We start from the raw sequence: 24,252 nt of genomic DNA, 5'->3' as shown, positions 1-24,252 counted from the left end.
TGTAAATGGAATAGTGGCTTTGAAAAACCAAACTTCCCTAGATAGATTTCTCTTAGACAAAGACAGTTTACAGTACATGTAACTGGGTGTGCTTGACAAAGATTTTGGACAGGAAAGTGAACACTATGACAGGGACGTCATACGGAGCAGTGAAGGGAAAATCTCAACCAAACTTTTTATCTCTTTAAAACAAAACATGTCAAGTCTTCTTTTCACAGAAATGTGACAATCTTCATCAAATCTTCTTAAACCCATTCTGTCACGTATCTCCAGTCAGCATTTGTGCCGCCTGCACCACAATGATTGGATGATACAAACACTCAGAAAAACCCAGAGCGTTCTGATTTACTTAAGTTGGATTAGAGTCTTAAGCTATCTCCCCAAACTCTTCTCTTCTTTGTCATTATATCATTCTCCTTTTCTCTGAGAAAATTGGCATCATTTACTGCTGTCACTGCAGAGCTCATTGTCCCCCATTATCCCTGGGACAAAGCTGCCGTGACATTGAGTTAATCCGTGCTTGTTTCAATTTTACCTTCAGGGAATAAAACAGATAAGAAGTTTAGGTAAGTGACGGCAAGGAGGCAACACAGACTACAATGATTGGACGGTAAAGAGAATTAAAGAATGCAATCTGCCGGGCAAAATGGGTTGATTTCCCTCAAAATTTCAGAGACATGTTTTGTTTGCTTGTGAGTTTTTCTGTCTGGGATTGATAGAAAGCTTTTTTAAAGACTGAAAATCCTTGCTAGAATGTCAGGCCCTATAAAAAGAGAACCACGGGCGCCCATGTAGTTCAATTGGTAGAGCGGGCGGCCATATATAGAGGTTTAGTCCTCGACGCAGTGGGCGACCCTTTGCTTCATGTCATTCCCCGTCTTTCTCCCCTTTCATGTCTTCAGCTGTCCTATCAAAAATAAAGGCCAGAAAGGCCCAAAACATAATCTTAAAAAAAGACAAGCACAGATAGACTTTAAAGATCCTTTCATGAAATCTAGGGCAAGGAAACTAGAGCGGGCTCAACAACATTTTTACAATCATCATCACCATGTGACATAAGGTAACGGTAAACTGCTGTAAGATGTCAGTCAGAAGATCTGTCTACAAACTATATGTGCTGGCCTGCTCTTCCACTGACAAGTGAAATACCATGTGCAAAGTTGTACTGTCTTACTGTTTGTGATGAAGTATGATTATGAATACATATATAGGGTCATATGCAAGCAACGTATTGTGAATCTTGACTTGGCTTACTTAATAACATCAACTGAACATATCTAAGAGACTGGAATTAGCCGGTAGAGACAGAAAGTTGATCCAAATATGTCTGCTAAGTATGTTCAGTCCCTCTCCTACCCTTTCCAAAAAAAGATGAAGGAGCCTACACTATGCAGTTTTATCCAGGGTTTTCTGAGATTGACCCATATTTGGAGGTAAAAGTTGAGACATTTTATCTCTTGGCTGCATGAATTTTGACCACTCCTTTTTAACTTGTAGATTACAAGGCCCTTTAACTTTGTCACAGAATAAAGGAAATAACACCAAACTAGCAGTCAGTTAGACCCTGCGGTGAGATGTTGCTGTTTGTAACGCTAGATTTGGTTTCATTAAAACTACTCTTGGCTGAGTTTTCCTAGGATCTTACCAAAAAGGCTCAGGATGCTGCAAATGTTGATATAATATTAATTTGGCTGGTGGATTTAAAACAAAAAATAATTTATTGAATAAATCAAATTTGAACATGTTTGTCAGTGGCTTGTTGATCTTTACATTGTTAGTTAATTTCCTATCCTGGGCTGGGACACATTCATACAGTTTGATAAAGGACTTATTGGACTTTAACTTATCACTGCACTTACAGTAACAAGAGTAACTGTCCTCAATTTAGGTCATCCTGTACGTCTCATCTCCGGTTTTTCCTGCATCCACCGTGTGTGTGTGTTTGTGTGTGTGCGCGCGTCAGTCGCGGGGGGGAGTGAGCCGCCCCGCCCGCTGCAGAGAGCCGACAGGATTGAAACAGCAGCCGCATTCAGCGACATCAGCGTGAAAAATCATTACAGCGTACATTGATGTTAAATGTATACAGGTTGGCAGGACGGTCTAAAATGTTTTGCATGGTCTTTCGCTGTACGTTTTGTTGGTAAATGTGAGATGTTCGAGTCACACACATTTCGGTAAACAAGGAAACAAATATGGCAACGTACGTGTTAACTCATTAGTTTGTGAGAAACTCCGGTCATTGGTCAAATTTGCGAAAAAAGATGCAGTGCAGTTACCTCACAAGCTCACTGGGCTAGTTCACCAACTAGCCCTGTGAGTAGTCTCTACGTCAATAAGCTTCTAGCCCTGTCTATTTTTTGACGACGCTTGGGTGACTTGCCACATTCTGTTGCAACCCGGACCACACGCCGGCAGACAAACAAAACGAGAAAATCGTGTCCCTGTACACTAATCAATAGATTAAATAACGTCACCATTTAGGAAAACGCCATGAGACTGGGCTGTCAGTTGTGAGCGGGCCTTCATAAGATACAGTACATTAGCAGACATGCAGTTCTTGGTGCTAGGATGCCAGCCTTGAATATGATTCAGAAATGTTTATTGCTGAAAGATCAATCTTGCCACTAGATGTAGGAGAATTCACCAGATGAGAACATTGCAAAGATGGCGTTCAAAGCAGCAAACCAGACTTAATAAACAAGACAAATATGTAACCAGTTATTGGTCCTTAATATGGAATTCTGTCTCCCAAAGGTATCTGTACCCATCTGTCCCATCTGCTATGATGTAAATAGTGAAGTAGTAAAGTGCCTCTTCAGAGCATATTATTGGCAAATTAAGCATTTAACTAGGAATAGATTCATAAAGCACTCAAAGGTCACATAATGTTTGTGTTGAAAAATTAATGATGAACATTTGCAGTGCTAAGATGATATCACATTTGTTGATCCTGGGAATTGCCTTACTCCTCTCTCCCATCTCAGCGGGATATCGAAAAGATGATAGCAAGTTTATGTCACAGTGCGATCTATTGATTGCACTTGTCAGCTGTTACAATCTGGCCTCATCTATCGGTCTGCATACCCTCTGTCTCATTTAAGAGGTTTCTGGGAGCCGAGGTGAACCCGTCCTCTACCTGACAATCTACTGCTCCCTCATCCATCCCGCCCTCGCTGCTACAAGCCTCACCGCCCCTTTTACAGCTGTGCACGAAAACCCCTATCATGGTTCACTAATCCTCCTCATTAAGTCAGGCCTCATGGCTCTCATTACTGTAAATCTATTCCCACATGCCTTGTATCAGACTCATGGCTTTCATCTTTGGCAGCATGTGTACATGCCATGAATTTGCCATGTGCAATATAGTATGTGTGTCAGGGTTTTGATGTCTTTGTCAGCTCTGGGACCATATAACACAAGGAAAGGCGGCTGTTCTCACTCCATGTTGGTAGTAGAAGGAAAATTGCACTTATGCTGCTTTTTATAGACTTTCGCAAGGACCTCTGTTTATTTATTTATTTTTTGACCATAACGCTGGGCCTTTACCATTTAGTGTATTCAACAACACTCGGGCTGAAGTGCTTTCCTTTTGGCTTCTGGTTATTCATTTTTTCAAGCTTTTCAGGATCAATATGAGTTGCAAGGGATAGTTATAATATTATCTTTGCAGGTGGTGTTTGATACTGCAGGTTAAGCCTCAGGGCAGCATCTATCTCTGCATTTACTGTAGTTAGTCTTTGTTTTTTGTTTTTCTTATTGCAGTATTCTTATGCCCCAAGGTTTTGAGCGGAAAATCAAATATACTTTTTATAGCCTGCAAAATTACATTTTTCTTGACAGAATAATTCTGTCCACTCTTCAGCTTGTGTAAAGATGTTGGCAGCGTGAAAAATGCTCAGAGGATCTATATTAACCTCGCTTTGAAGTTACCTGTACAGCCTCTGAGTTCCCTGGATTTCCGTATTAAAAGCCTTTCTGATTCATCTTGGAAACAACTGAGACCAATTGGAAGCCATGTCATCAGAGGCAGCATTTCCTGTCATAGAATTCCTTCTGACAAACGGTGCTAAAGCTCCAGTGACGGGCAGCGGGAAGGTTTGAAGCATACAAATCATCCACTGTGAGACTGAATCACAAAGTTGAGGAGCAATGGCTCTCTATCTGAAATATGATGTGAATGATGGGGTGTTCTATTTATATAGTAAGAATTCTTGAGATGGAGAGGAGAATGAACTACTCTACCAGAGCAGAGTAAAATGTCTGACGAGGTAATAAACTAAAGAATCAGGGCTGGCCTGGTTAATAACCGCAAAATATTACTCAACATGGTTTTTTTCTTCATACGCTGCGTAAAATGGAGCATATCTTTGTTGTGTGGAAACCTTTTAACTCCAAATTTAGGTTAAGTTTTTACCTTAAATTTTAATAAAAAAGACATCATGTTAAAAAAAAAGGGCTGATCTACCTGTTGAAAAGTTGTTAAACACACATTTCTCAAATGTCAAAGGGTAGATAACTTCTCCCCTCTTTAAATCTTTGAAGCTCTTATGTTTGTAATGATATGTATGGAAAAAGCTTTATCATAACTACATTGCAATAAAATGTATTCATCCCAGAAACACTATAACTTATTAGTCACAGAAACACTCACATCCTGTTTGGTCCGATTCCAATTTAAAATGTTTAAAGTGTTATCAGACCCATTAGATTGTACCGAAAAGGCCTTTAAATCAGACACATAGCAATGCAAATCCTTCCAATTCAAAAAACAATAAAACAAAAAATATTGAGTCTAATCAACTGTTAGATCCGCTGAGAGCCAGGCATATCCCATCATGCCCTGGGTCTTACAGTCAGTGGAGAGCAACTGCGGCGCCTGGCTCTGAAACCTGCGGGCTCCTTGATCTCTCAAGGTCATCATTGCCCAACAAGTCGGGATCAACTCAGACACAAATGTAACTGCCATGCATTGGGCGCCGATTGCCGGTGATCGATTCTGCACATGGGTGGCCCATCTCGAAGGTGCCTATTGTTACAGACCTTTATTAGGCCACACACACACAGACACACACACACACACACAAACACACACCTTGTTTAGGCCACCTACACAGGCAATTACAATAATGGCAATAGATCACAGCTGTGTTCTCTCTGAAACACAACATTCAGAAATAGAGACATTTAAACAATCATGCTTGTTATTTTTTTAATATTCTTCATTTTTCCCAGCATGTATCCTCTACAAAAGACAATTAGTAATAATGGGGTGGGGAATATTCTAATACAGCTCCATGTGACATAGGAAGGGGAGCCAAATCTAAATTACTTGTTGAACCCTATGTTTTCTGTCCTAATAAAATATAAAGTTAAAGTGCTTGGCAGCTGGACGTTTTGCATCTTCCTCTTGAGCTCTTGTGCTTATTGTGCGTCATTGAGGAGGGCACTTGCGAATGCAACATCTTGAATGCACGTACAGTCGATTGTTTTTTATAACCTGAGGCTCTGGGTATTTGTTGGCATACCTTTCACCTGGAAGGAATAAATCCCAGAGCCACTTGAAGGAAGGCAGGAGAACAGAGTACTAACACTCAGTGATGACAAGTTGCAGGTGTTGATGTACACATTGATGTAAGGAGCAAGGTTGTTGCTGTCCTGCAAAATGGATGAATCAGTGTGTTGCATTTGGCTACTTTTGCCTCTGGGTATTTTTCTTAAATTATCAGCCCTAATTTGTGTTTATGGTCTCCCACCTTGTTGATTTTCAATTTTACACTACATTTGATTTTTACCTACCCCCAGGTAACATCACCTGGGGGTAGAATGCTGGAGTAGGCTTGCACATTACTCATGACAACCACAAGCCACAACCACTGTGGGACATGATTTAAACATGCTGGCCCACACATTCACCAACCTCCTAGTTAAAAAAGACTCCAGATGGCAAGTCCGCCTGTGTCATCCAAAGTGGAGGAAACATACTTGTACTCCTTCATGCTTAGACGTCAGGGATGACATAGTTTGACAAACTTCTAAACAGGCCAAATAACTTCTTAGCCCACTTCTAAATCTATAATAAAGAAAGGATGGAGGTTACAGACTCAACGTTAAACAAGTGATTCTCTACTTTGTTGATTGTTTTTATTTTTGTTCAGAAAAACATTTTAATCAAGTTGTTGTTCCACAACAAACATTATGGTAACTCAATGAGTTGGTTTTGGCGATCAAACTTTAACATTGGGAATGTTTTCCACACTCAAGCTGGTTGACTAATATGTGAAATAGTTTTTATTCAACCCAGTAACCTAGAAGCAACTTCCATATTGGATGATTCTGCACCTCACAATTTATGTCTATTCATTATATTATGGCATATAAAGTTTGAATATATTGTATAAAAGTGAAAGTCTGAATATATTCACCAATATAATTAGTTGCCTAAGCCTCACCATATTTTTTTCAAAAGTTAATTTGCCACAACCTTTTTTTACCTGGCCACAACAACTAGATATGCTATGTGCACAATGACAAAAGCGTGGATTTAAAAAAAACTTTTATGATTATTGAAAATTGTGATTTGGCTGTTTTTATTATAAATGTGTATCTTTCTGTTAAAAGGGCACTTTACTCATTTTACACATGAAGAGCAGTTCATTTTTATTTTGAAATACCATTTAGCCTGTAAATCCCTTTCATAACATCTTCTATGGCTCTGAAAGGAGCTTTTCCTACAGTAAAACAAATAAAATAACCCTGGTGATGTCATCAGGGAAACTGATTTGTTCAGGTCCTATCCATTGACCAATCGGCTAGCCTAACCTTAACCACTCAAGGTCAATGCCTTAAACCAGGTCAATACCCCAACCAATCAAGATGCTTTGTAGGGCGGGACTTGCTTAGAAGTAATGTGGGATCCATAGTAACGTGTCACCTTGCCCTGAACTGCACTGGCTTGATAATAGTGGCCACAGATACTAAGAGGAAACCACTTGGACTGCATAATGACAATGTGTGTGAATTAGATAAACCCTTTTCTCTTGGGCACTAGAACCACCCTTGCGGAAAATGTGATTACACTTCTCCACAGGAGGTGCAATGTGGGACATTGACGGAGGGGTTGGGGGGGACTTGGCTTGTCATTGAAGTCCCAGTTTGTCTGCTGCCTTGTACACACTAACAACTTTGACACGCTTGTAATGTCCAACGAGGACTTTGGAAGTGCCGTTTGTGTCCGTTCTCTCTGCTTATGAAGCTGAGCGTGAGCCAGTTGGTGACTCAATGATGCGTAATATGGATGACACCATGTGTTGTAGCCTCTTTGCTGTTAACTGACTAGTAAGTTGAAGCAAATTGAAATTCATATATAAATAATAAAACACCAACATACTGCGGTTACAAAGCAGAGGGTTTTTAATTTGAGCCAGAATGTAAGATGCCTGCCAGCTGCCAGCGGCTGTTGTTCACAGCCTTCTGATGGATACATATTTTACTAAAGAATAAAAAATAAAAAAATGACTTACTTACAATGCACTAGAAGAGTTGCCTTAATTCATACAGGATCAGGAGCTCCAAGTATTGTTTCCATTTATTTGAATGGGGGGTAGTGGGTTTTGACCGCACCGGTGGGGGCCTACTTCCCACTCATCTCCAAGCCCATTCATTTCTACCGAAGACGTGAATCTTTAAAAAAAAGCTCTCAAATTTATAGTTACATTGTTAAAAATGACTCAGTGTATATCCTAAAACAGAGCAGTTCGGGCTAAGGTATTGCAGGTTGGCTGCAGCCTGGGCTATAAAAAACAATCTTCCATGTAGCAATTCCACAAAATATATAGTTTATGTTCTGGAAACAATATTAAAATGTATCAAAACAACCACAAGCGTGTGTTTGCCCTGTGTTAGGATGGGAAGCGAGCGCCGCCAGCTCTTCTATACATAGTCTACCAGAGGCTCTCAACACTGCAGAGCTCACTCTTCTCTTTCAATTATGTGACGAGGTCAGAACCTTTTTTTTTGCCAACATCAAATTTTTACTTGTAGACCGCCTGTGTGATTTTCAATGGCTTTGTAAATTAGCCTACTTGCCAGACGTTTACACCCACTTGAATTGACTCAACCCACGGGAAGAAGCCGTCCCAATCTTCCACATTCACAAAATAGAGGTGACTGTGAAGAAAATTGGTCTGTGGGAGAAAAGAACTAGTCACTTCCCGACAATGCAGCAGCTGTATGACAGGGCAAACACATGCTTTAAAGTAACCGATGCGGCACTACTTCCCTGGCCTCAGCGAACCGCACAGCTGGATACAAAATACCTTTACCTGCCATCTCGAGGATTTAGTTGCGAGCCTCACCTCCTAGGAGCAGGACGAACATGTCGATCTATCATGCAATAGCGCTTTGAAACAGATTTTTATAGGATGCTTTTGACTCAGTTTTGGTTGCATATGGCAACAGAAGAGAGCTCCCGAGCAAGGCAATTATGTTTCTGATACCGTTGGACACAACATATCTCTGTGAAGCGGGATTTTGCGGTACTTCTGGATGAGACCAAGTACAGGAACACGTAGGGTGATGAATCCGATCTCCGCCTGAAGCTGACGTCTATTCAGTCAGACATCAAAGCATCAACTGCATCAATGCAGAGGCATCACCCGTCTCACCCATCTCATTAGGCCCTGTTGCATCCCACTATCGGCTAGTTTCCACAAGTTCACAATGGACTAAATTCACATTGTAATGATATTTAAAGCTTGTGGTTTAACACAAAGGTGCGGAAATAATGCAATATATTTGTAAAACAGTAGATGTGGATGTCATATATTTTTTAACAGTATGTAATGCTATATGGGTTTAAATTTAAGTGTCCATAGTTCCACTGGAACATTTAATTTAAGTTTGAACATTTAAATAAATAAATATTACCTTGTGCATTGAGCCAAAGTAATATTTAGTTTTTTACTGGCAATCTACTTGCCAGTGTTTATTATATATTGTATGTATTTGTAAATTGAGATGCGAGATGGAAGGTCGAGGTTTATGGCTAATGTCGAGAAGCTCTGATCTGGTGCATTTGCAACACATTCTCACTCCCGTCTTGTAAAATGCGGACCCCTGGTCAGGTGCCTTTGTGGTTGTTATTGACGCTAAAAGTCTCCTTTAGCGTCTTATGAAACGCTTTAACTAAACGTGCTTGGTCGGGACTATTGGCGTCCCTTTTGACGCTGTTAGGTTAAGAAAAAAGGTCATGGGTGGGCTTACGGTACAGTGACTCGTAAGAATAACGGGCCAGTTAAGGACACACACAGACCACAAACCCGCTCTCACGGGTGAAAGTCCTGCGTTTGACCTATCCACCACCACGACCAACCTCCCTGCCAGGACTTTCACCCTTACATGCTACTCACTAAATCCCGTCTAGACACACACGAAGAAGGGGACTTTTTTCCTCGCATCAGACGTTGATAGCCAATGTCCAAATGTTGGGTTGGCATTTGTTAGGAACTATTTTCAGAAGCAGTTAAACACACATTTGGTGCTCAAGTCTTTACAGCAGAATGGTCTATGTTGGATCTATTGGAAATAAACTATAGTTCCCATGATCATTGTGATGAAGAAACCTTTCAAAGAAATGTTACAAATCTCTGTCTGTCTCTCTCTCTCTCTCTTTTTTTTTTCTCTCTCTCTCTTTTTCTCTCTCTCTGTATTTCACTCTCTCACCCCCTTTCTTTCTTTGCTCTGACTTTCCAATGTCCTTGTTCCAAGAAAACAAGCCCCACGCGCGTGCGCGTACACACACACACACACACACACACACACACACACACACACACACAGAAGTATTACAATGAGATAGCAAACATTCTTTTCATATTTAGTCCGCTATTTAGTTGTTGTTTTTTGGTTTATTCTAGTTCACACCTTTATCATATGGTATTGCGCCAAATGTGTTTTCATGTTCAACACTTGTATTGCACTATAAGCAAACACAAATTAATGAAATGTTACACATCCTGTTTAAAAAAAAAAAAGATTTCTAATCAATAAGGCTATGCATGTTCAACGCAAGCAGAGCATTTGATTAAAATCTTCCATGTGGATTCCACATGGAATCCAGCACTTATTGTTTTGAGAAGGCAATCTGTTCTGCCAGGTCCTGACTCATCTATGTCTGACTCTTTAGGAATACAATTCAAAATCAGTCACTCACTGCAACATATCACTGCCAACAGTTTGTTTGCTAAACAAGCTTTCAAGCGCCTTCATTTGATAGAGGCCACATTGCTGGAAATTAATTAATTATCTTATGCATTATAGATATGATTTATCATTTTCATCAAGGGTTTGACAATGGCCCCAGGTTTTGAATACATCTGAACACGCAATTTTAGTCATTCTTAATCTGGTTATAAGCTGATCACCTCAACTGTACAACATGGAACACAAAGGCAGACAGGCGCTAATGCTAGGTTGCTCTGAGTACATGTAGAAAAACCAGAAGCCTGGTTAGCAACAGCAATGGTCTGACAAGACCAAATCAATCAAAGAACAATCATTCATCACACTGATTTGCTGAGTATTTCAGTCAGGAGAGACATGTTTGCAAATATGCAAATTAAATTAAATGTACAAAGTCTTTGGCGATAAGACTCCCTCGCTATACAAATATTTTGTATATCTATATATATATATAGGAGTAGAGAACCATCAGACCCCCAGATGGAATCTAGACACCAGTGGTGGCCGGTCAGCTGGAGTAGATGACTGGAGATGGGGGGGAGGTGGAGGGTTGCATTCTTTGCCTGAAACGACAGCTGATAGCAAAGGGAGAAACAGATTTTTAAAAGCAGGGTTGTGACTCTGTGATTGGCCCTTGCAATTTGTGTAGGATTCTGATTGGTTAAGCAGGAAGGTGAGCGCCTCCACCAGCTGATTCTATTTAGCATTGATTAAATTAGGACTTCCTGAAATAATTTAAGCTGAGTTATATTTCAATCAGGAGTGACTAGTTGCAGATATGTACATTTATACGCAGCAACAGTATATTTGTTAGATACCAGCTGAACTGATTAGCAGTGCTCCGATTAAAAGTTAGGTCTTCCTGAAAGAATTTACGTTGAGCTGCATATGTTCATCTCACACTGTACAGCCTGGTTCTAAGCCGCTAAGGAAACACTAGTGTCTTGAACTTAAACCACATTGTCAAGTTGCTGCTTTGTAAGAGCAGAAATTATGAATAAGCATGTCACAACAGCATATCACAACAAAACAGGGCAACCTGATTTCAAATGCATTTGGAATTTTTATTAATGGGCTTGTGTTATAATGAAACTGCATTCTCTCTGCATCTTTTATAGTCTCAATTCCCTCCGTCATTTTGTGTGCCTAATGTGCCCCACGGTAGGTAATTGCTTGATGCAGTGTCTTAAAAAGGAATTTGAATTAAGACAGCTGATGACAGTGGGTCAATAACCTTTTATTTGGATTATCTGGCTGCAAAGCCTTAAAAGCTAATAACGAATTCATGAACGGGTCTCAGGTGATCAGCATCAACCCACCATCCACTTTTTCGGATCATTCTGTCTTAGATGTCTCCAGTTGGTAGAAGGTTTGAATGGAGTTACAGTCTCTGAGGTGAGCGTGCAATCCATCCTGTGTTGGCGTTGTTAAAACTGTGATTGACAGGCTAAACCCAGCCAGGGTCTGCTAAAAACAGAGGCTTAAAGTGTTCGTTTGTAGGGTCCCCTGCTCGACAGAAAACTGATGAGCTAGATCTGCCCCAGAATTCAAAGAACCGTTAGGGGTTTGCTTGCGAGTGTTCCACTCATCAGACTGGCATCCTCTGTCTAAAAGAGAGTCAGTCAACGGCAGCGTCAAATAGAATGGCTGGATTACGCCGTTCTCTCGTAGGGGGGCAAACGCATGACAAAAGCAGCGGATAAACACCTCAAAGGGTGATGAGCACTGAGTGGAATATAAAGATGTTTGCAATCAATGGATAAAGAAAAGAGGAGAAAGCTGTCATTCATTCACTGAACATTGTAGACAACAACAACTTTGATGGCCTTTCACCTTGGTTCATATAACAAACAAAAACAAACAATTCTACATACATGACCTTTTTTCAGTTGATTGATCACACACGAAGCCGAGCACAAACCTATTCAGACATGGACAGACACTCACACCGGCACTCTTACTCCCACACATATTTGCTAAGCAAACAAACAATACAGCTCTCCGAGTGTGTGTTTAGAAAAGCAAATAGCTTGTAGGGACGACTGGCCACAAAAATAAGAGAAAAGAGACGAATGGGGTGCGTTCAGTCATTGCCGAGATTATAATGTCCCTTGGGAGCCAAGGCCCTTTACAAACACCCCGCTGTGCTACATTTCAATAACTTTCCATAGACCAATCTAATCTCCCCTCCCTCCTACACTGCTTTAAGGAGATTTTTATAGGCTTTTGTTTGAGAAGTAGATAATTCCTTATAAATCATAATAGCGATGCCTGAATTGTATAAGGTTTGACAGCTTAGTGACATGACTGGCTCACAATGAATACAAATGTAGTGACAACCAAGCATTGTTCAGGATGTGCGTGAGATGGTCTTGTTTCAGACCAAATTTCAATTAATTCAGGCTAATGTTTAATTTATAAGGATACATACGACATATGTATACTTATATGAAGACCACTTTAGGCATACAGTACAATTTTCTCATTGTCTATTACAATATTCAACAGCAAGTGACCTCTCATAACTTTCTGTTTGAATTTTTTTACGCCTTACCTCCAACATAGTGATGGGAACTAACCAGTCAAATAATGGTGTCCAAAATGTCCTTTTGTATTAACAATTTTCTCTTTTACTTTCTTTCCATAGGCTGCTTCTTTGTCGTGCTCACTGAGTGAATGTGTGGCATTGAGGGAATTCTGAGAGACCATATGGCACAATACCACACAATATAGGTAATGTTTGCCTTTTTTTGTTCAGTTTTTGAGTTCTAAACGCAGTAGAAATAGTTTGAAGGCTGAAGTTACCCGTGAAAAGTATTTGCATTTTCTTAACAAAGCACATGCAAATGCAAACTCAGGCCTAGAAAGAACATATTCGCTGTTATAGAGGATGTCGAACATGATAAAAAAGTAACGGAGACCTCAGGGGGAGGTGATAAACTTGAGCCTTTAACACCAGATTTGTGGAATTGTTTGGTGAATTCGTTTTTGACTCAACTTTATCTTTCACCCAGGAGTGATACTTAGTGTCTGGGAAACGAAATGTTGTGTAGTGTTTGCAGCAATAAGTAGTTCTGCAAACCTAAAAAATGCATCATGAAAAGAAAACAACTGCCACAAGACATAAATGAATCACTCAGGTCCATGCCTGTCTCTTCAGCGTATATCATTACCACTGTGTAGAACACAAATCAAACAAACTAAAACTGCCTCCCACACACATTACAAGCTTGCATATTAATCTTTGCGCGGTAAATGCATTTCATCATTGTACTCTCATCCACCTGCATCTGTAACCGGTCTATTCACTAGTGAAAAAGTCAGTTAACATGCCACTGCATTCCTGCACAATTGACCCTACATCATGATAGGGAATTTTAACATCCTATGTTCAAAATGACATGAATTCATTGTGACTTTTATTGTTGTGTGTAGGAGTAGGGATCACACATGACTTCACGGATAAAAATCATGTTAAATATACACTGACTTTATATTCACAGTTAGCTAAAGCAATACTTACCTGCAAAGGTAATTATACAAGTCATTAGTAGTACTCCCCTTGAAACAAAAGGCTGTATAATGTCCCTTGGGGTTTTTGAAGGATCATCACCAGGTTGTGCATCTACAAATTCAGAACAAAACGCATATAAACAGTTGGTAGTGTAATTTGAATCGAATTTATCAGGCAGGTAGAGTCAATGGAAATCATGGCATTGATGCACTATGGGGCTTCATTTTGGTTTAAAAATGAATATCTTTTGCTAGGTTTTCCCCTCACATTCACACTGCTGTGGCATTACAGAGCCCCTACACCTGAGAGATTGGGAAAGACTTCTGACCCCGTTGTGTTTCAATCTTAATGCCCACAAACGGAGACCTTTGGCATGACCAACACTGTCAGCGAAGTTTCACCGCCTGATTGGGTCCTATCGGTTATGTAGTCTTGTTTTCTGAGACTTAGCTACCAAATGGTTACCAACTAGTTACAATGGCAACTACTAGCAACAGCCGAGGAAGACATGCTGCCTCCTGTTTACCCCCTGCACGCACATACCCAGCATACAAGAATGTTGATGAGATATGCTGTTAGAAACCAAAACGTAGCAAGGTAAATGTAGCCTAAGACTGAATGCATGACATCAGCCAAGGATGTTGCATGTGTAGCAGCTTGTGAAGATGGTGTCGACGTGTTTGACATCTGATCACAGCAGTCAGTCACACTCCGCTGTGTAACTCCTTCCGAATGAGGCAACAGTTGCCATTGAAGTTGTCACTGCTGTAAATCAAGTGGCCGTTGGGAGCCTCAGTAAAAACTATCCTAGATTCCTGACGCACACTTTTGATCACTATGTGATCACCAATCTGTCTGATACAGGAGATTTAAAAAGTCATGTATTGCCACCCAGGAGCTTTGTGAATGTTGTAAAAAAAAAAAAAAAGTTGTACAAAAAAACAACCTATAAGGTGTTACGAGTGTATTTTACAAGATTTTGTCATTGGAAACAGACAATCTGTACTTTTTTTATGCACTACATCCACCGGATTGGCTTCAGTCTTTGTAAACCCTGTACCGAAACAAAACAATGCTCAGGCTGCAGGGGGATTTATTTTGATCCAAAGTACATCTAGCATATATCATCCAGTACTTGAAGAGAGTGAAGTGGTGTCTGGCTATTGATGACACTCAGCTACACAGAAAAAGGGAGGACATGACATATAATAAAGAATATAATAAAACTTGTGTTCAAAAGCAATTCCCTATGTTTTCTTGGCCCTGTGATATAATTCTTGGATGGATATAGTGCATCACTGCTTTGTGGTTACTGTCTGTGAATATAATATAAAGTGCATCAGTTTAAAGATGAATGTCTCTCCTGGATTATTCCTAAAAGCATGTTTTATGATGCGGAGAAGGTGTGTCCCATATTTCCATTAACATCTTACTTTGGTGAAAGGCTGAACTTCAGGCTGAGTAAATAAAACCCAGCTAGATGAAGATATATGTTTAGACCACAATGAAGGAAAGCTGACAGATCATTTCTGACCTACAGTAAGGAGATCCAGCAAGTGGCTTTCCTCTGAGGAATGTCTTTGGAAATCCATCATGAATTGTTTCAATTAACTCTCCCCCTTTTTTGCAGGATTCTGCAAGTCTGGTATCTTAATGAAAACATGTTGCACATAACACTGTAGATGTTAACTTTCATATTACTGGGCATGCCTAGTGTGACAGGGCCCTGTGTTATAGTCTGATGATATCTACAGTTTTTCTTCTACTTTATTGCAGTCTTTTAGGTATTTAGGTCTCACAATGCAAAATTGGCAGGGGGGGGGGGGTTGGAGATGATATGTAACGCTTGTCCTGTTGCCCTCAAGTTACAAAAAAGTAATCAGGTAATGCAGGTTCGAGAAGAATAGTTCAACATTTTTGAAAGAATGGGTTTTTGCTCACTTACTGCGAGTAAAAAGAGAAGATCTCATGTATGTGTTAGGAGCTTGAGTGAGGACATGGTTAGCCTAGGTTTGCATGGCGGCAGAGTAAACTCTGAGCCTGTCTCTGATCAAAGCTCAAAAATACATCTACCCACACCTGTAGAGCTGCCAAACACGTATCTTCTTAGTTTAACGCACTCCCAAACATAATGTAAAAACAAGAACTTGTGTTTTTAGGAGAGTTTTTAGGAGAATTTAAGGGCTGGGCCTTTTGTTGGTGACATCCTAGCTCTATGACTGTGGGAAATACATCCCAGAATGTTGTCACATTAAGGTCGCCAGCTTTAGTACCATTTGGACAAAACCTGTGCTAACCGACTATGTTTAATTAATTGGCACTTTTGTCAGAGATGCTGCACAGTAGTACTAGGTGGATGGATACTCTTGTTTGTGATAAAACAGTTTCAACAGGTAACTTGCCATAAAATCACAAACGATCCTTTATGCAAAAAGGTGATGAATGACGTCTTTTCAATTTTGGCCTGCAGTTACAGTTAAATTATATTTTGCTACTGATATAAGACACGGTAAGCATTTCTGAGTGGTCTTTTGGAGTGATCTCTAATTTGAATGGCATTGAGAACCAACAGAGATCAGCAGTCTAGAGTTTGAACATGAGAGTAATTACATCTAAAGAGATGCTTCCCCTTTGAATGTAGCCTTGGCTGGGAGGAGTTGATGTTGCCAGACAGTGTCCAATGTTCTTTGGATGTTTTGACCCTGAACTGTAAATCCCCTTGTTGGCGAGTCAGCAGTGGTGGCCAAATCCCTGCCCATGTCCTCCTCCTGGTTTCCAGCTTGGCTCCTCTCTCCTGTTCTATAACCAGCAGGAGGCTCTTTCTGCTGCCTCCCCCTTCCTGCGAGCTGCTGACTTCCTCTCACTTCCTGTCATTCCAATGGCTGTGAGCATTCTCCATGCTGACTGAGCAGGGAATCTTCTACAGCCAAACTCGACTGGGAATAGCCATGCCTGCCATCCTTTCCCCTTGCAGTCGTGCAAAAGGTCCTGGTACTTGGCACTCTTCCTTTTAAAGGCTTGATCGCACCCTTCATCCAACGGGACTGTAAGTTCTATCAGGATGATCTTCTTCGCCTCGTCAGACCGCAAAACCACATCCTGCCTCAGGGTTGTCTGGACAACTTGGGGAAACTGCCGCCTTCCTCTAAGGTCAACCTTCATATGATGATTGGGCCTTTTGTTGTTGGCTGTTTCTGATTGTTCTTGCTGTGGTTGATGGCTTTTCTCCCTCCCTCACGAGTTGGATCAATGATGTTGGTTTCCCACGGGTTTGGCGTTTCTTGTGTCTCTCTTGCTCCAGGGTGTTAGCAAATGTCATAAGGACCTTTTCATGGGGCCACCTCTATCTTCTTCCTTCTGTAACACACTCGGCGTGAACACACCCTAAGTGTTTGAGTTTTACAGCCCAGCTGTCACGTGCATGGCCAGGAAGAGCAAGGTAGGTGTGATGAAAGGAGGGAGGGCTGGTGGTGGGGGATGATCAGGAAAGGGTGTAAGGAAATCTAATTTATTTTTCATACACTGCTGAGATGGAATGTCATATATCATGCCATGCAGCAATTTTGTGCCAGTCCCAGGCTCACAAAAGATGAAAGAATAGTGATCAAAGAAAGTAGTCAGCTGCTGGAGTTGCTATGGGATTCCACTCCCACTGAGAACAATATAAACTGTGTTAAAATAGTCATCCAGTATCCTGTCACTGTTGGTTATCAGTGTGGGACAACTCACTTCAAACATCCTACACAGAAGGGAACAGAGACAAACTATAGCCTTTGTTTTTTTGTCTACACACTTGAAAGTGATGTGAAAGAAATAGATTTGGGACTGAATAGATACTTTGAATCCCTGGACCAGAAAGATTAAACATCTTATCAATGAAACCCTAAACTAGCCACTAATAAAAAAGGAAAAAAAAATCATGAATCAGGATATAAGTGTGTAAATATATAAATTAAGCTCTGCATGCACTTAAGTACTGAAAACTGCAAGTGTGGGTTTTGGGAAAGACCCACTGTCTCCTCATTTTGATGCTGAGTAGGCTAATAAACCAAACTCACAATCCCAACTGGCTAGTTAGCCAGCTAGGTTGGTAGCATGTCCAGCCTTGTTAGACTAAATAAAAAAACCTATCAATTACGTTAGCTTCTGTGTCTATGAACTGTTTATTTACCGCAGCAGCTAGAGAATTAATTCAGAATTACTGAGGCATTGTTGATTGCTCTTCCTAATAAATGTTTACTTGATAATTTTGTTCGCTGTTGGTAAGCCCACTACCTTAAAGATTCCATATTGTAAAAAGTGAGAATTCAATGTCTTCTGTGATTTGAGAAAGCAGATGCTGTAGACCCAAATGCCGACCAATCTGAAAGCAATGCTAAAGAGACAAGCACTAAAACAGAGTGTTTCAGACAGAGTGTGAGTACAGGTATATTCAGACAGACCGTATGTGAAAGAATTGTATTTTTAATTTAAAAAACTGAACCATGGTTCGGTTTGTTAGCAGTACGAAAGCATTTTTTGGATGGTTCAGACTTTCGGACCAATTACAAAAAGCTCTGGCAGGCTGTCCTCATGTTACAAGACCGGGGAAGCTCCTTTAGCTCGGTGCTCAGTGTGTAGGCTACATGAGAGAGTGAGTGACGGGGAATACGCTCAGAGCAGACAGCTGTCGGCCACCAGAACTGAGAATACATCAGCAGTTTACTTGTTATGTGGTAGTTAATGTACAGCGTAGGTTTCTGTTTGTCTTTGAATGAATGCTCCGGAAAGAAAGATCAGTGGCATGCTTCTCAACATCACAACAAAACAAAAGGTTCCAGTAAGGGAGAGTAGCGGTAAGTATAAAAAACTCTTAGAAGACTGAGAGGACGGGGAAGCCCGTCTACAAACTAAGAAGTATCTTGAGATGCAGTTCATGCGATGACGGCAGGGCGTAGTTTTGTCACGTATAGCTCTTTAGTGCGCTTCCATAACTGCAGTGGGAAACCAGAACTTACAGGATCAAATGTATACAACATAACAAAACAGGAACCTTGGTCCGGACATGGTTCAGACTTTCATGTGTGAAAGCCCCCGTAGACAGTTCATGAAACCTGAAGAAATAATCTTACTTTTTTCTACTTCAGTTAATCTATCTGTACTTTTTACACTAATTGACAGCGATTAAAACAAAGACATTTTCATTTGTGTTCCATCAGTCACACACATTGTCTCTATCAAAAACCAAACCACATCTAGGATATGATTCAAGCCAGTCTCACAGCAGTTTGTGAAATGCTGACGTTATTTAATCTATTGATTCGTGTACACGGACACGTTCATGTCGTTTTTTCCGTGGTGGTGAGCAAGAATTTGAATCTAATGTATTTCAATGGGAAGCATCTTTCGTGATCACAGCACCACTACCGTAACGAGTAGTATGAAAAGCCGAAAAGGGAGGTTGGTCGGGGTGGTGGATGGGTCACACAACCCAGGACTTTCACCCCGGAGACCAAGATGACCAAAGTTATTGTTTTTCTAAACACAACCGTCCCGTTGTTGTCGCGCTTCTCCCATGTGTGGTGTTTAATTTCCCCATTGTTGCGTCCCCCAGAGACTGTGGATCGTGTCCCAGCCTGTGACCTGTCCTTTCCCCATTCTTGTTTTCCTAAACCCAGCCGTCTGTCGTCACGTGTCCCCCAGGGACCACCGCCGTGTCCCGTGTGTGGCGTTTTATTTCCCCGTTGTTGCGTCCCCCAGAGACTGCGGATCTTACGTGACCATTACACAAACTGCCGTGAGACCATGTTGCATGATTATTTGTTGTTGCTGCTGTTTGTTTTTTGTCATTAAACCATAGATTGTTTGAGATTCACCAGAAGCTTCCAAAGCTATAAATATATTATGTTATTATATATAATGTTCAGCCCCTATAAAATAGCTCTGTAAAAACATCCACTCTCATGTCCATTACAGGCAGCCCTTATTAATTGTATACTGTTAACTCAAGCGCAATATGGACCACTGCTTTACAAGACAAAGACTAGAAAAGCATCTGTCACCAATAGTAATAAACGGAGCAAGTCAGAGCTTTTCCTTTTCAATTACTGTTTGAATGATTACTTCATTAGCCACTCTGTCATTGATTGGCTACACCAACATGGCCTGTTCACGACCTTTTCCTTGTTTCTGCTTTAAGGTTTGAGAACGTATACCGTCTTGTTACACACCAGAGATCAACCAATTACAGCATCTATATCAGGCCGAGAAGCCGTTTCTACTTCACTGGCGCCATGACAAATGTTTTGATTTCTACCATGTTCCGAGTTATGATTTCTAGAGGAGATATTGAGCTACAGTACATATTGAGGCGCAGAGAATATTCAATGCAAAAATGTCCTTTTTGACAGGGCATTTGTTCTCCAATATTTTATTTTTTCACTTGTATAATTTGCTAGTGGGCATGTGTTATTATCTTCAAACAAAAGAAATGTATTTGTATTTGAAACAAGCTTACCCCAGTGGCTGATAGGTGGACAGTACTAGATTAATTGACTAACTCTTCTGCAGTACATTGTATAATTGTAGATCTAATTATCAAGATACAACACTCAGAAAAGCCACACGGGACTTTGAGTGGGTGTAAAGCTTGTTTTGCATTTTCAATCATTGCTACATTAATTGGAGCTACTCCATAGGCCCAGTATTATCCATGTATGTGTACTACTAGTCTATAACCACGACCTTCCACTTCTGGGATTGCTAGAGTGCCGTGGGAAATTCCTCCGGACCGAGTGTTCTTTTCAGCTGGATGTCTGTTAGCTTTCGCTTTCTTTGTAGTGGAATTTTAAACTCAGGTGCATTTATGAGGACTGTGGTTAACTGCTGCATTTGTTATTCACGCTACAAGTCTCCTTTAGAGCATGGACTCTTGATGTCACTTTTGACGCTCCGGGTCGAGACGTACTGACTTACATGTGGCACAAGAACAGGGCAGTTAGGTTTAGGAAAAAGTCATGGGTATTGTTACACAATGTAAGTCTCTGTGACACGGGGGACAAGAAAGGGACACAAACAAGACAGGAACTCCGGTCTCCTAGCTGAAAGTCCTTTGTTGTTTGACCAACAACCTTTTTACACGGCATTTCGGTCTTTCATACTGGTTGCTTCCGTTTTCGCTCTTACTACTACGTCATCTTTCTGCACCACGTTTGCGCTGCTGCTCTACCCAGTGCATTCTAAACATATGCTGAAGGGTGCTTTTTGTATCATATCTGATGCTGAGAGACACTGGCCAAGTGTCCATATTTTATGAGTTCGGAGTGAGAACACGTTGAAATAGTATAGGGATAACATGCCACTTGTTGACATTATTTATTTGCACTAGGCAGTGTGATATATCCACGCATTAAGTGAGTGAGAATCAAATATGAAGATGTTGTTTTTCTTTGATCCCAGCAGGCATTCCTCAGCCCAGTAATGAAGAAATCAAAAGCCCACTCATCAAATCTTTTTTAATGGATCAGAGACATGTTGTTTCCATGAATGCAAATGAACATTATCATCGTAGCATTCAACTAGAACAACAACAAATATATTTCTTGTCTTAATTGCTTATTAACTTGGGATTACTTTGTGCTTTTGTTAAATAATTTCACATGCTAATTAATCAGTTTCAGTCCACAAATGCAACTCCTCCTCAACAGAGCCAATCAGCTAAACAAGCTTAAATGAACCATTGCAAAGTAGGATACCTCTGACAGTCTGCCACATTTCTTAGAAAGGAGAGCATTGATCTGCGCTAAATCGGAGCAAGTTTGTAACAAACCCACTGGAGCTGAACTGATGTGGTTAAAAAGCTGCACCAGCTGCCATGTGCTTTTGCACAATGAGTTTTCTCGCTTGTTGCCACGTGGACAAGAGAAAAGTCTTGCAAGTAAACACAGAGCTGACTCAAAGGATAGAAGAACTCAATGCTTCCAAGAAAGAGCTTGTTTGTCTCCGTGATGCCATTTTTGAAATCTCACCTATAGAGGAAAATCTGTTTTCCTCTATCATCTATTTGTGGTTTCATGTTGTAAACGTTTCTTCTTTTTCCCCCATGTTGTTTGTCACCTGTCTCCTCTCCGTAATTAACTGTGTCACTTGTAATACAGCAGCAAGAGTAAAGCTGTTGTGGAAAAGCCAGGACAACAAACTATTAGTAGACCACATGGCATTGCATCATGACATCAGCAGTATTTTTAGCCTTGGAAATGTTTTCAGAGTGATTCCTCAGGTGATCTTTTATCCTCCAGAATGGGTTGGCAGGACTATTTAGCAAGAAACTTTTAAAGTCTATATCCACAACATTCCACTTACAGGATTGCTCCGGTGCTGCGGAAAATTCCCAGTGTCTTTCTTGCCGCTGTCCTTGTGTTGGAATTTTAAGCTCCGGTCAATTTATGAGGACTATGATTAACTGCTTTACTCAGATCTCAAATCCAGACAGCTAGCTAGACTAACGGTCAGATCTGAGTTTTCTGTTGCACGACAAAAAATACCTTCGAACGTACACATGGTCCATCCAAACAAGTTCCTTCTCAAGGCTGCTTTGCAGCGGCACAGAGGCTCTGTGCAGCGGCACAGAGGCTCTGTGAGGTGAAGAAAAGCCAATAAACTAGAGCATGTTTTTCTCTTATTTAGGAATACTGTGTAGACTAGCCAGACCCTCCTCCGCAGCGCTGTGGATGAAGGTCTGGCAATGCGAGACTATTCGGACATGAACCAATAAAATTAAATTAGGGACTGTTTTAAAAGTGCACAATGGCCAAGAGAGCTTTTTGGAGAAAAAAAATTTATCATATACTGAAAATTTCAAACTAACCTTATTTTAAATCTGGACCTCCTCTCATTGCATTCACAACATCCATTTTTTATTATGCAATATGAGCTACTTATATTAGCTTCAGATTCTTAAAGGCCCCATATTATGCTCATTTTCAGGGTTATACATGTATGTTGGGTTTCTACTAGAGCATGTTTACATGATTTAATGTATAAATTGTCTGTTAATATAGCTATATTCACGCTCTGTCTGAAACGTTGAGATCCATTTTTAGTGCTTGTCTCTTCAAGCTACCCTCCTGAAAAAGCCTAGCCTGCCCTGATTTGTTGGCGTTTACCGGTCTTCAACATCTGCACTCTTGGCATCTCTGCACTGTCAATGCAGCCGGGAAATGACTGTAACAACACTGTAGCTGGATCTTCTACCTAATATTGTATAGTTGTGACATCCCAACCAAAATCCTGACGGCTCGTTTAAAAGACAAGAATTTGGGCTTTATATAGTACCTAAACCTACAGTACTTTATATCAAAAAGGACATGGAACTCTTACTTTTACGATATGGGACATTTAACCTTTTAAACTATTATTTACCCAGTCCCATAGAGATCAGACATTGAAAACTGTGGCTGTACATTAGGAACATGCACCCGAACAGTCCAGTGATCTGAGAGTCTGATAAACTTAAGTAGGTGGAGGCATAATGAAAATTTGCCCAGAAGGGCTTTAAAACAATACAATTGTACCAATTATTCAGTTGATGGACAGAAATGATGAGTGAGTGGTCCAAATCTGGTATCAAAATCGCTGCTGGGTCCAACATGTGCCGACAATGGGGATGCATTCATATGCAACAAATCATCATAATCAACAATGGTTGCAAGAAACAAGCTTTACAGAAAAATAGGACTAGTCACATAAGAAACTAGTCACAGGTTCTTAACAACATAACAGGAGTGGGAGTGATCAGAATCATCAATTGTGAAAGGGGGGCAGGGACGCCGAATTTAAGAAAACTGTCTTGTGTAGACCAATATTATACATCTTAAAATTACATGCATTGTTATTACATTCTTAAAGACTTTTAACCACCCATCCAAATAGTAAAACCTGAAATTACAATAGAACTACAGAACACAACAAGCGTACCTGTTACATCGTGTCCTAGGGATGATGGGTTGTTATATTTTCTCCTATGGAGGACGGGGTGTAAAGGTGTAGGAGCTTTAAAGCAGGGTGCGTCAGTGATGTCCTTCTAAGGATTTTATCTTGTCAAAGGAAGCAGTGAGCAGTCAACAAGGATCAATAAATGGATTTTAGGAACCTGCAGCTCCACCAGGCTGAGTTTGACAGTACAAACACTCCTCTCTCTTACACTCCTCTCGACTGTTATGTTTCAATCAATGGACTCCACTGACTGCGTGTGTCTGGTCAATGCAGTAAACCCAATGACCACAGTCAAGTTGCTGTAAGGTCTTTGCACTCAGCAACCATCATTCTATAACAACTTTACACATCAAAGTATGTGAACAGGTCTTGGAAAGTACTACTACATATGTGAAAAAGTTCTATAAAACCTTTTGTGTGTCCAGAGGGAGCTGTTTGAATGCTGATAAAATTTCCCCAAATGATGTCACTTGAGTCAGCGCCAGTTGAGGCTGTAGACCTCAAATTAGATAGATAGATAGATAGAT

The 24,252-nt window shown here is 40.6% G+C and overlaps 1 protein-coding gene across 2 annotated transcripts in view; it reads left to right on the top strand.

Annotated features, from left to right (window-relative positions):
* LOC116670241 (leucine-rich repeat and fibronectin type-III domain-containing protein 2) overlaps nucleotides 1-24,252 on the top strand; it is a 127,316-nt gene that overhangs the window by 74,828 nt on the left and 28,236 nt on the right. The window contains exon 4 of one of the 2 annotated variants that reach the window (XM_032500665.1): nucleotides 12,887-12,972. The exons of the other annotated variant lie outside the window; for it this stretch is intronic. The gene's annotated coding sequence lies outside the window, so the exon portion shown is untranslated. The remainder of the gene's footprint in view (nucleotides 1-12,886; nucleotides 12,973-24,252) is intronic. 2 annotated transcript variants of the gene reach the window in all.

The sequence above is a fragment of the Etheostoma spectabile genome, chromosome 20 (genome assembly GCF_008692095.1).
Source record: "Etheostoma spectabile isolate EspeVRDwgs_2016 chromosome 20, UIUC_Espe_1.0, whole genome shotgun sequence".
Lineage (NCBI taxonomy): Eukaryota > Metazoa > Chordata > Actinopteri > Perciformes > Percidae > Etheostoma > Etheostoma spectabile.
The sequence above is the reverse complement of the archived record's forward strand: the minus strand, read 5'-3'. Positions and strand labels throughout refer to the sequence as shown.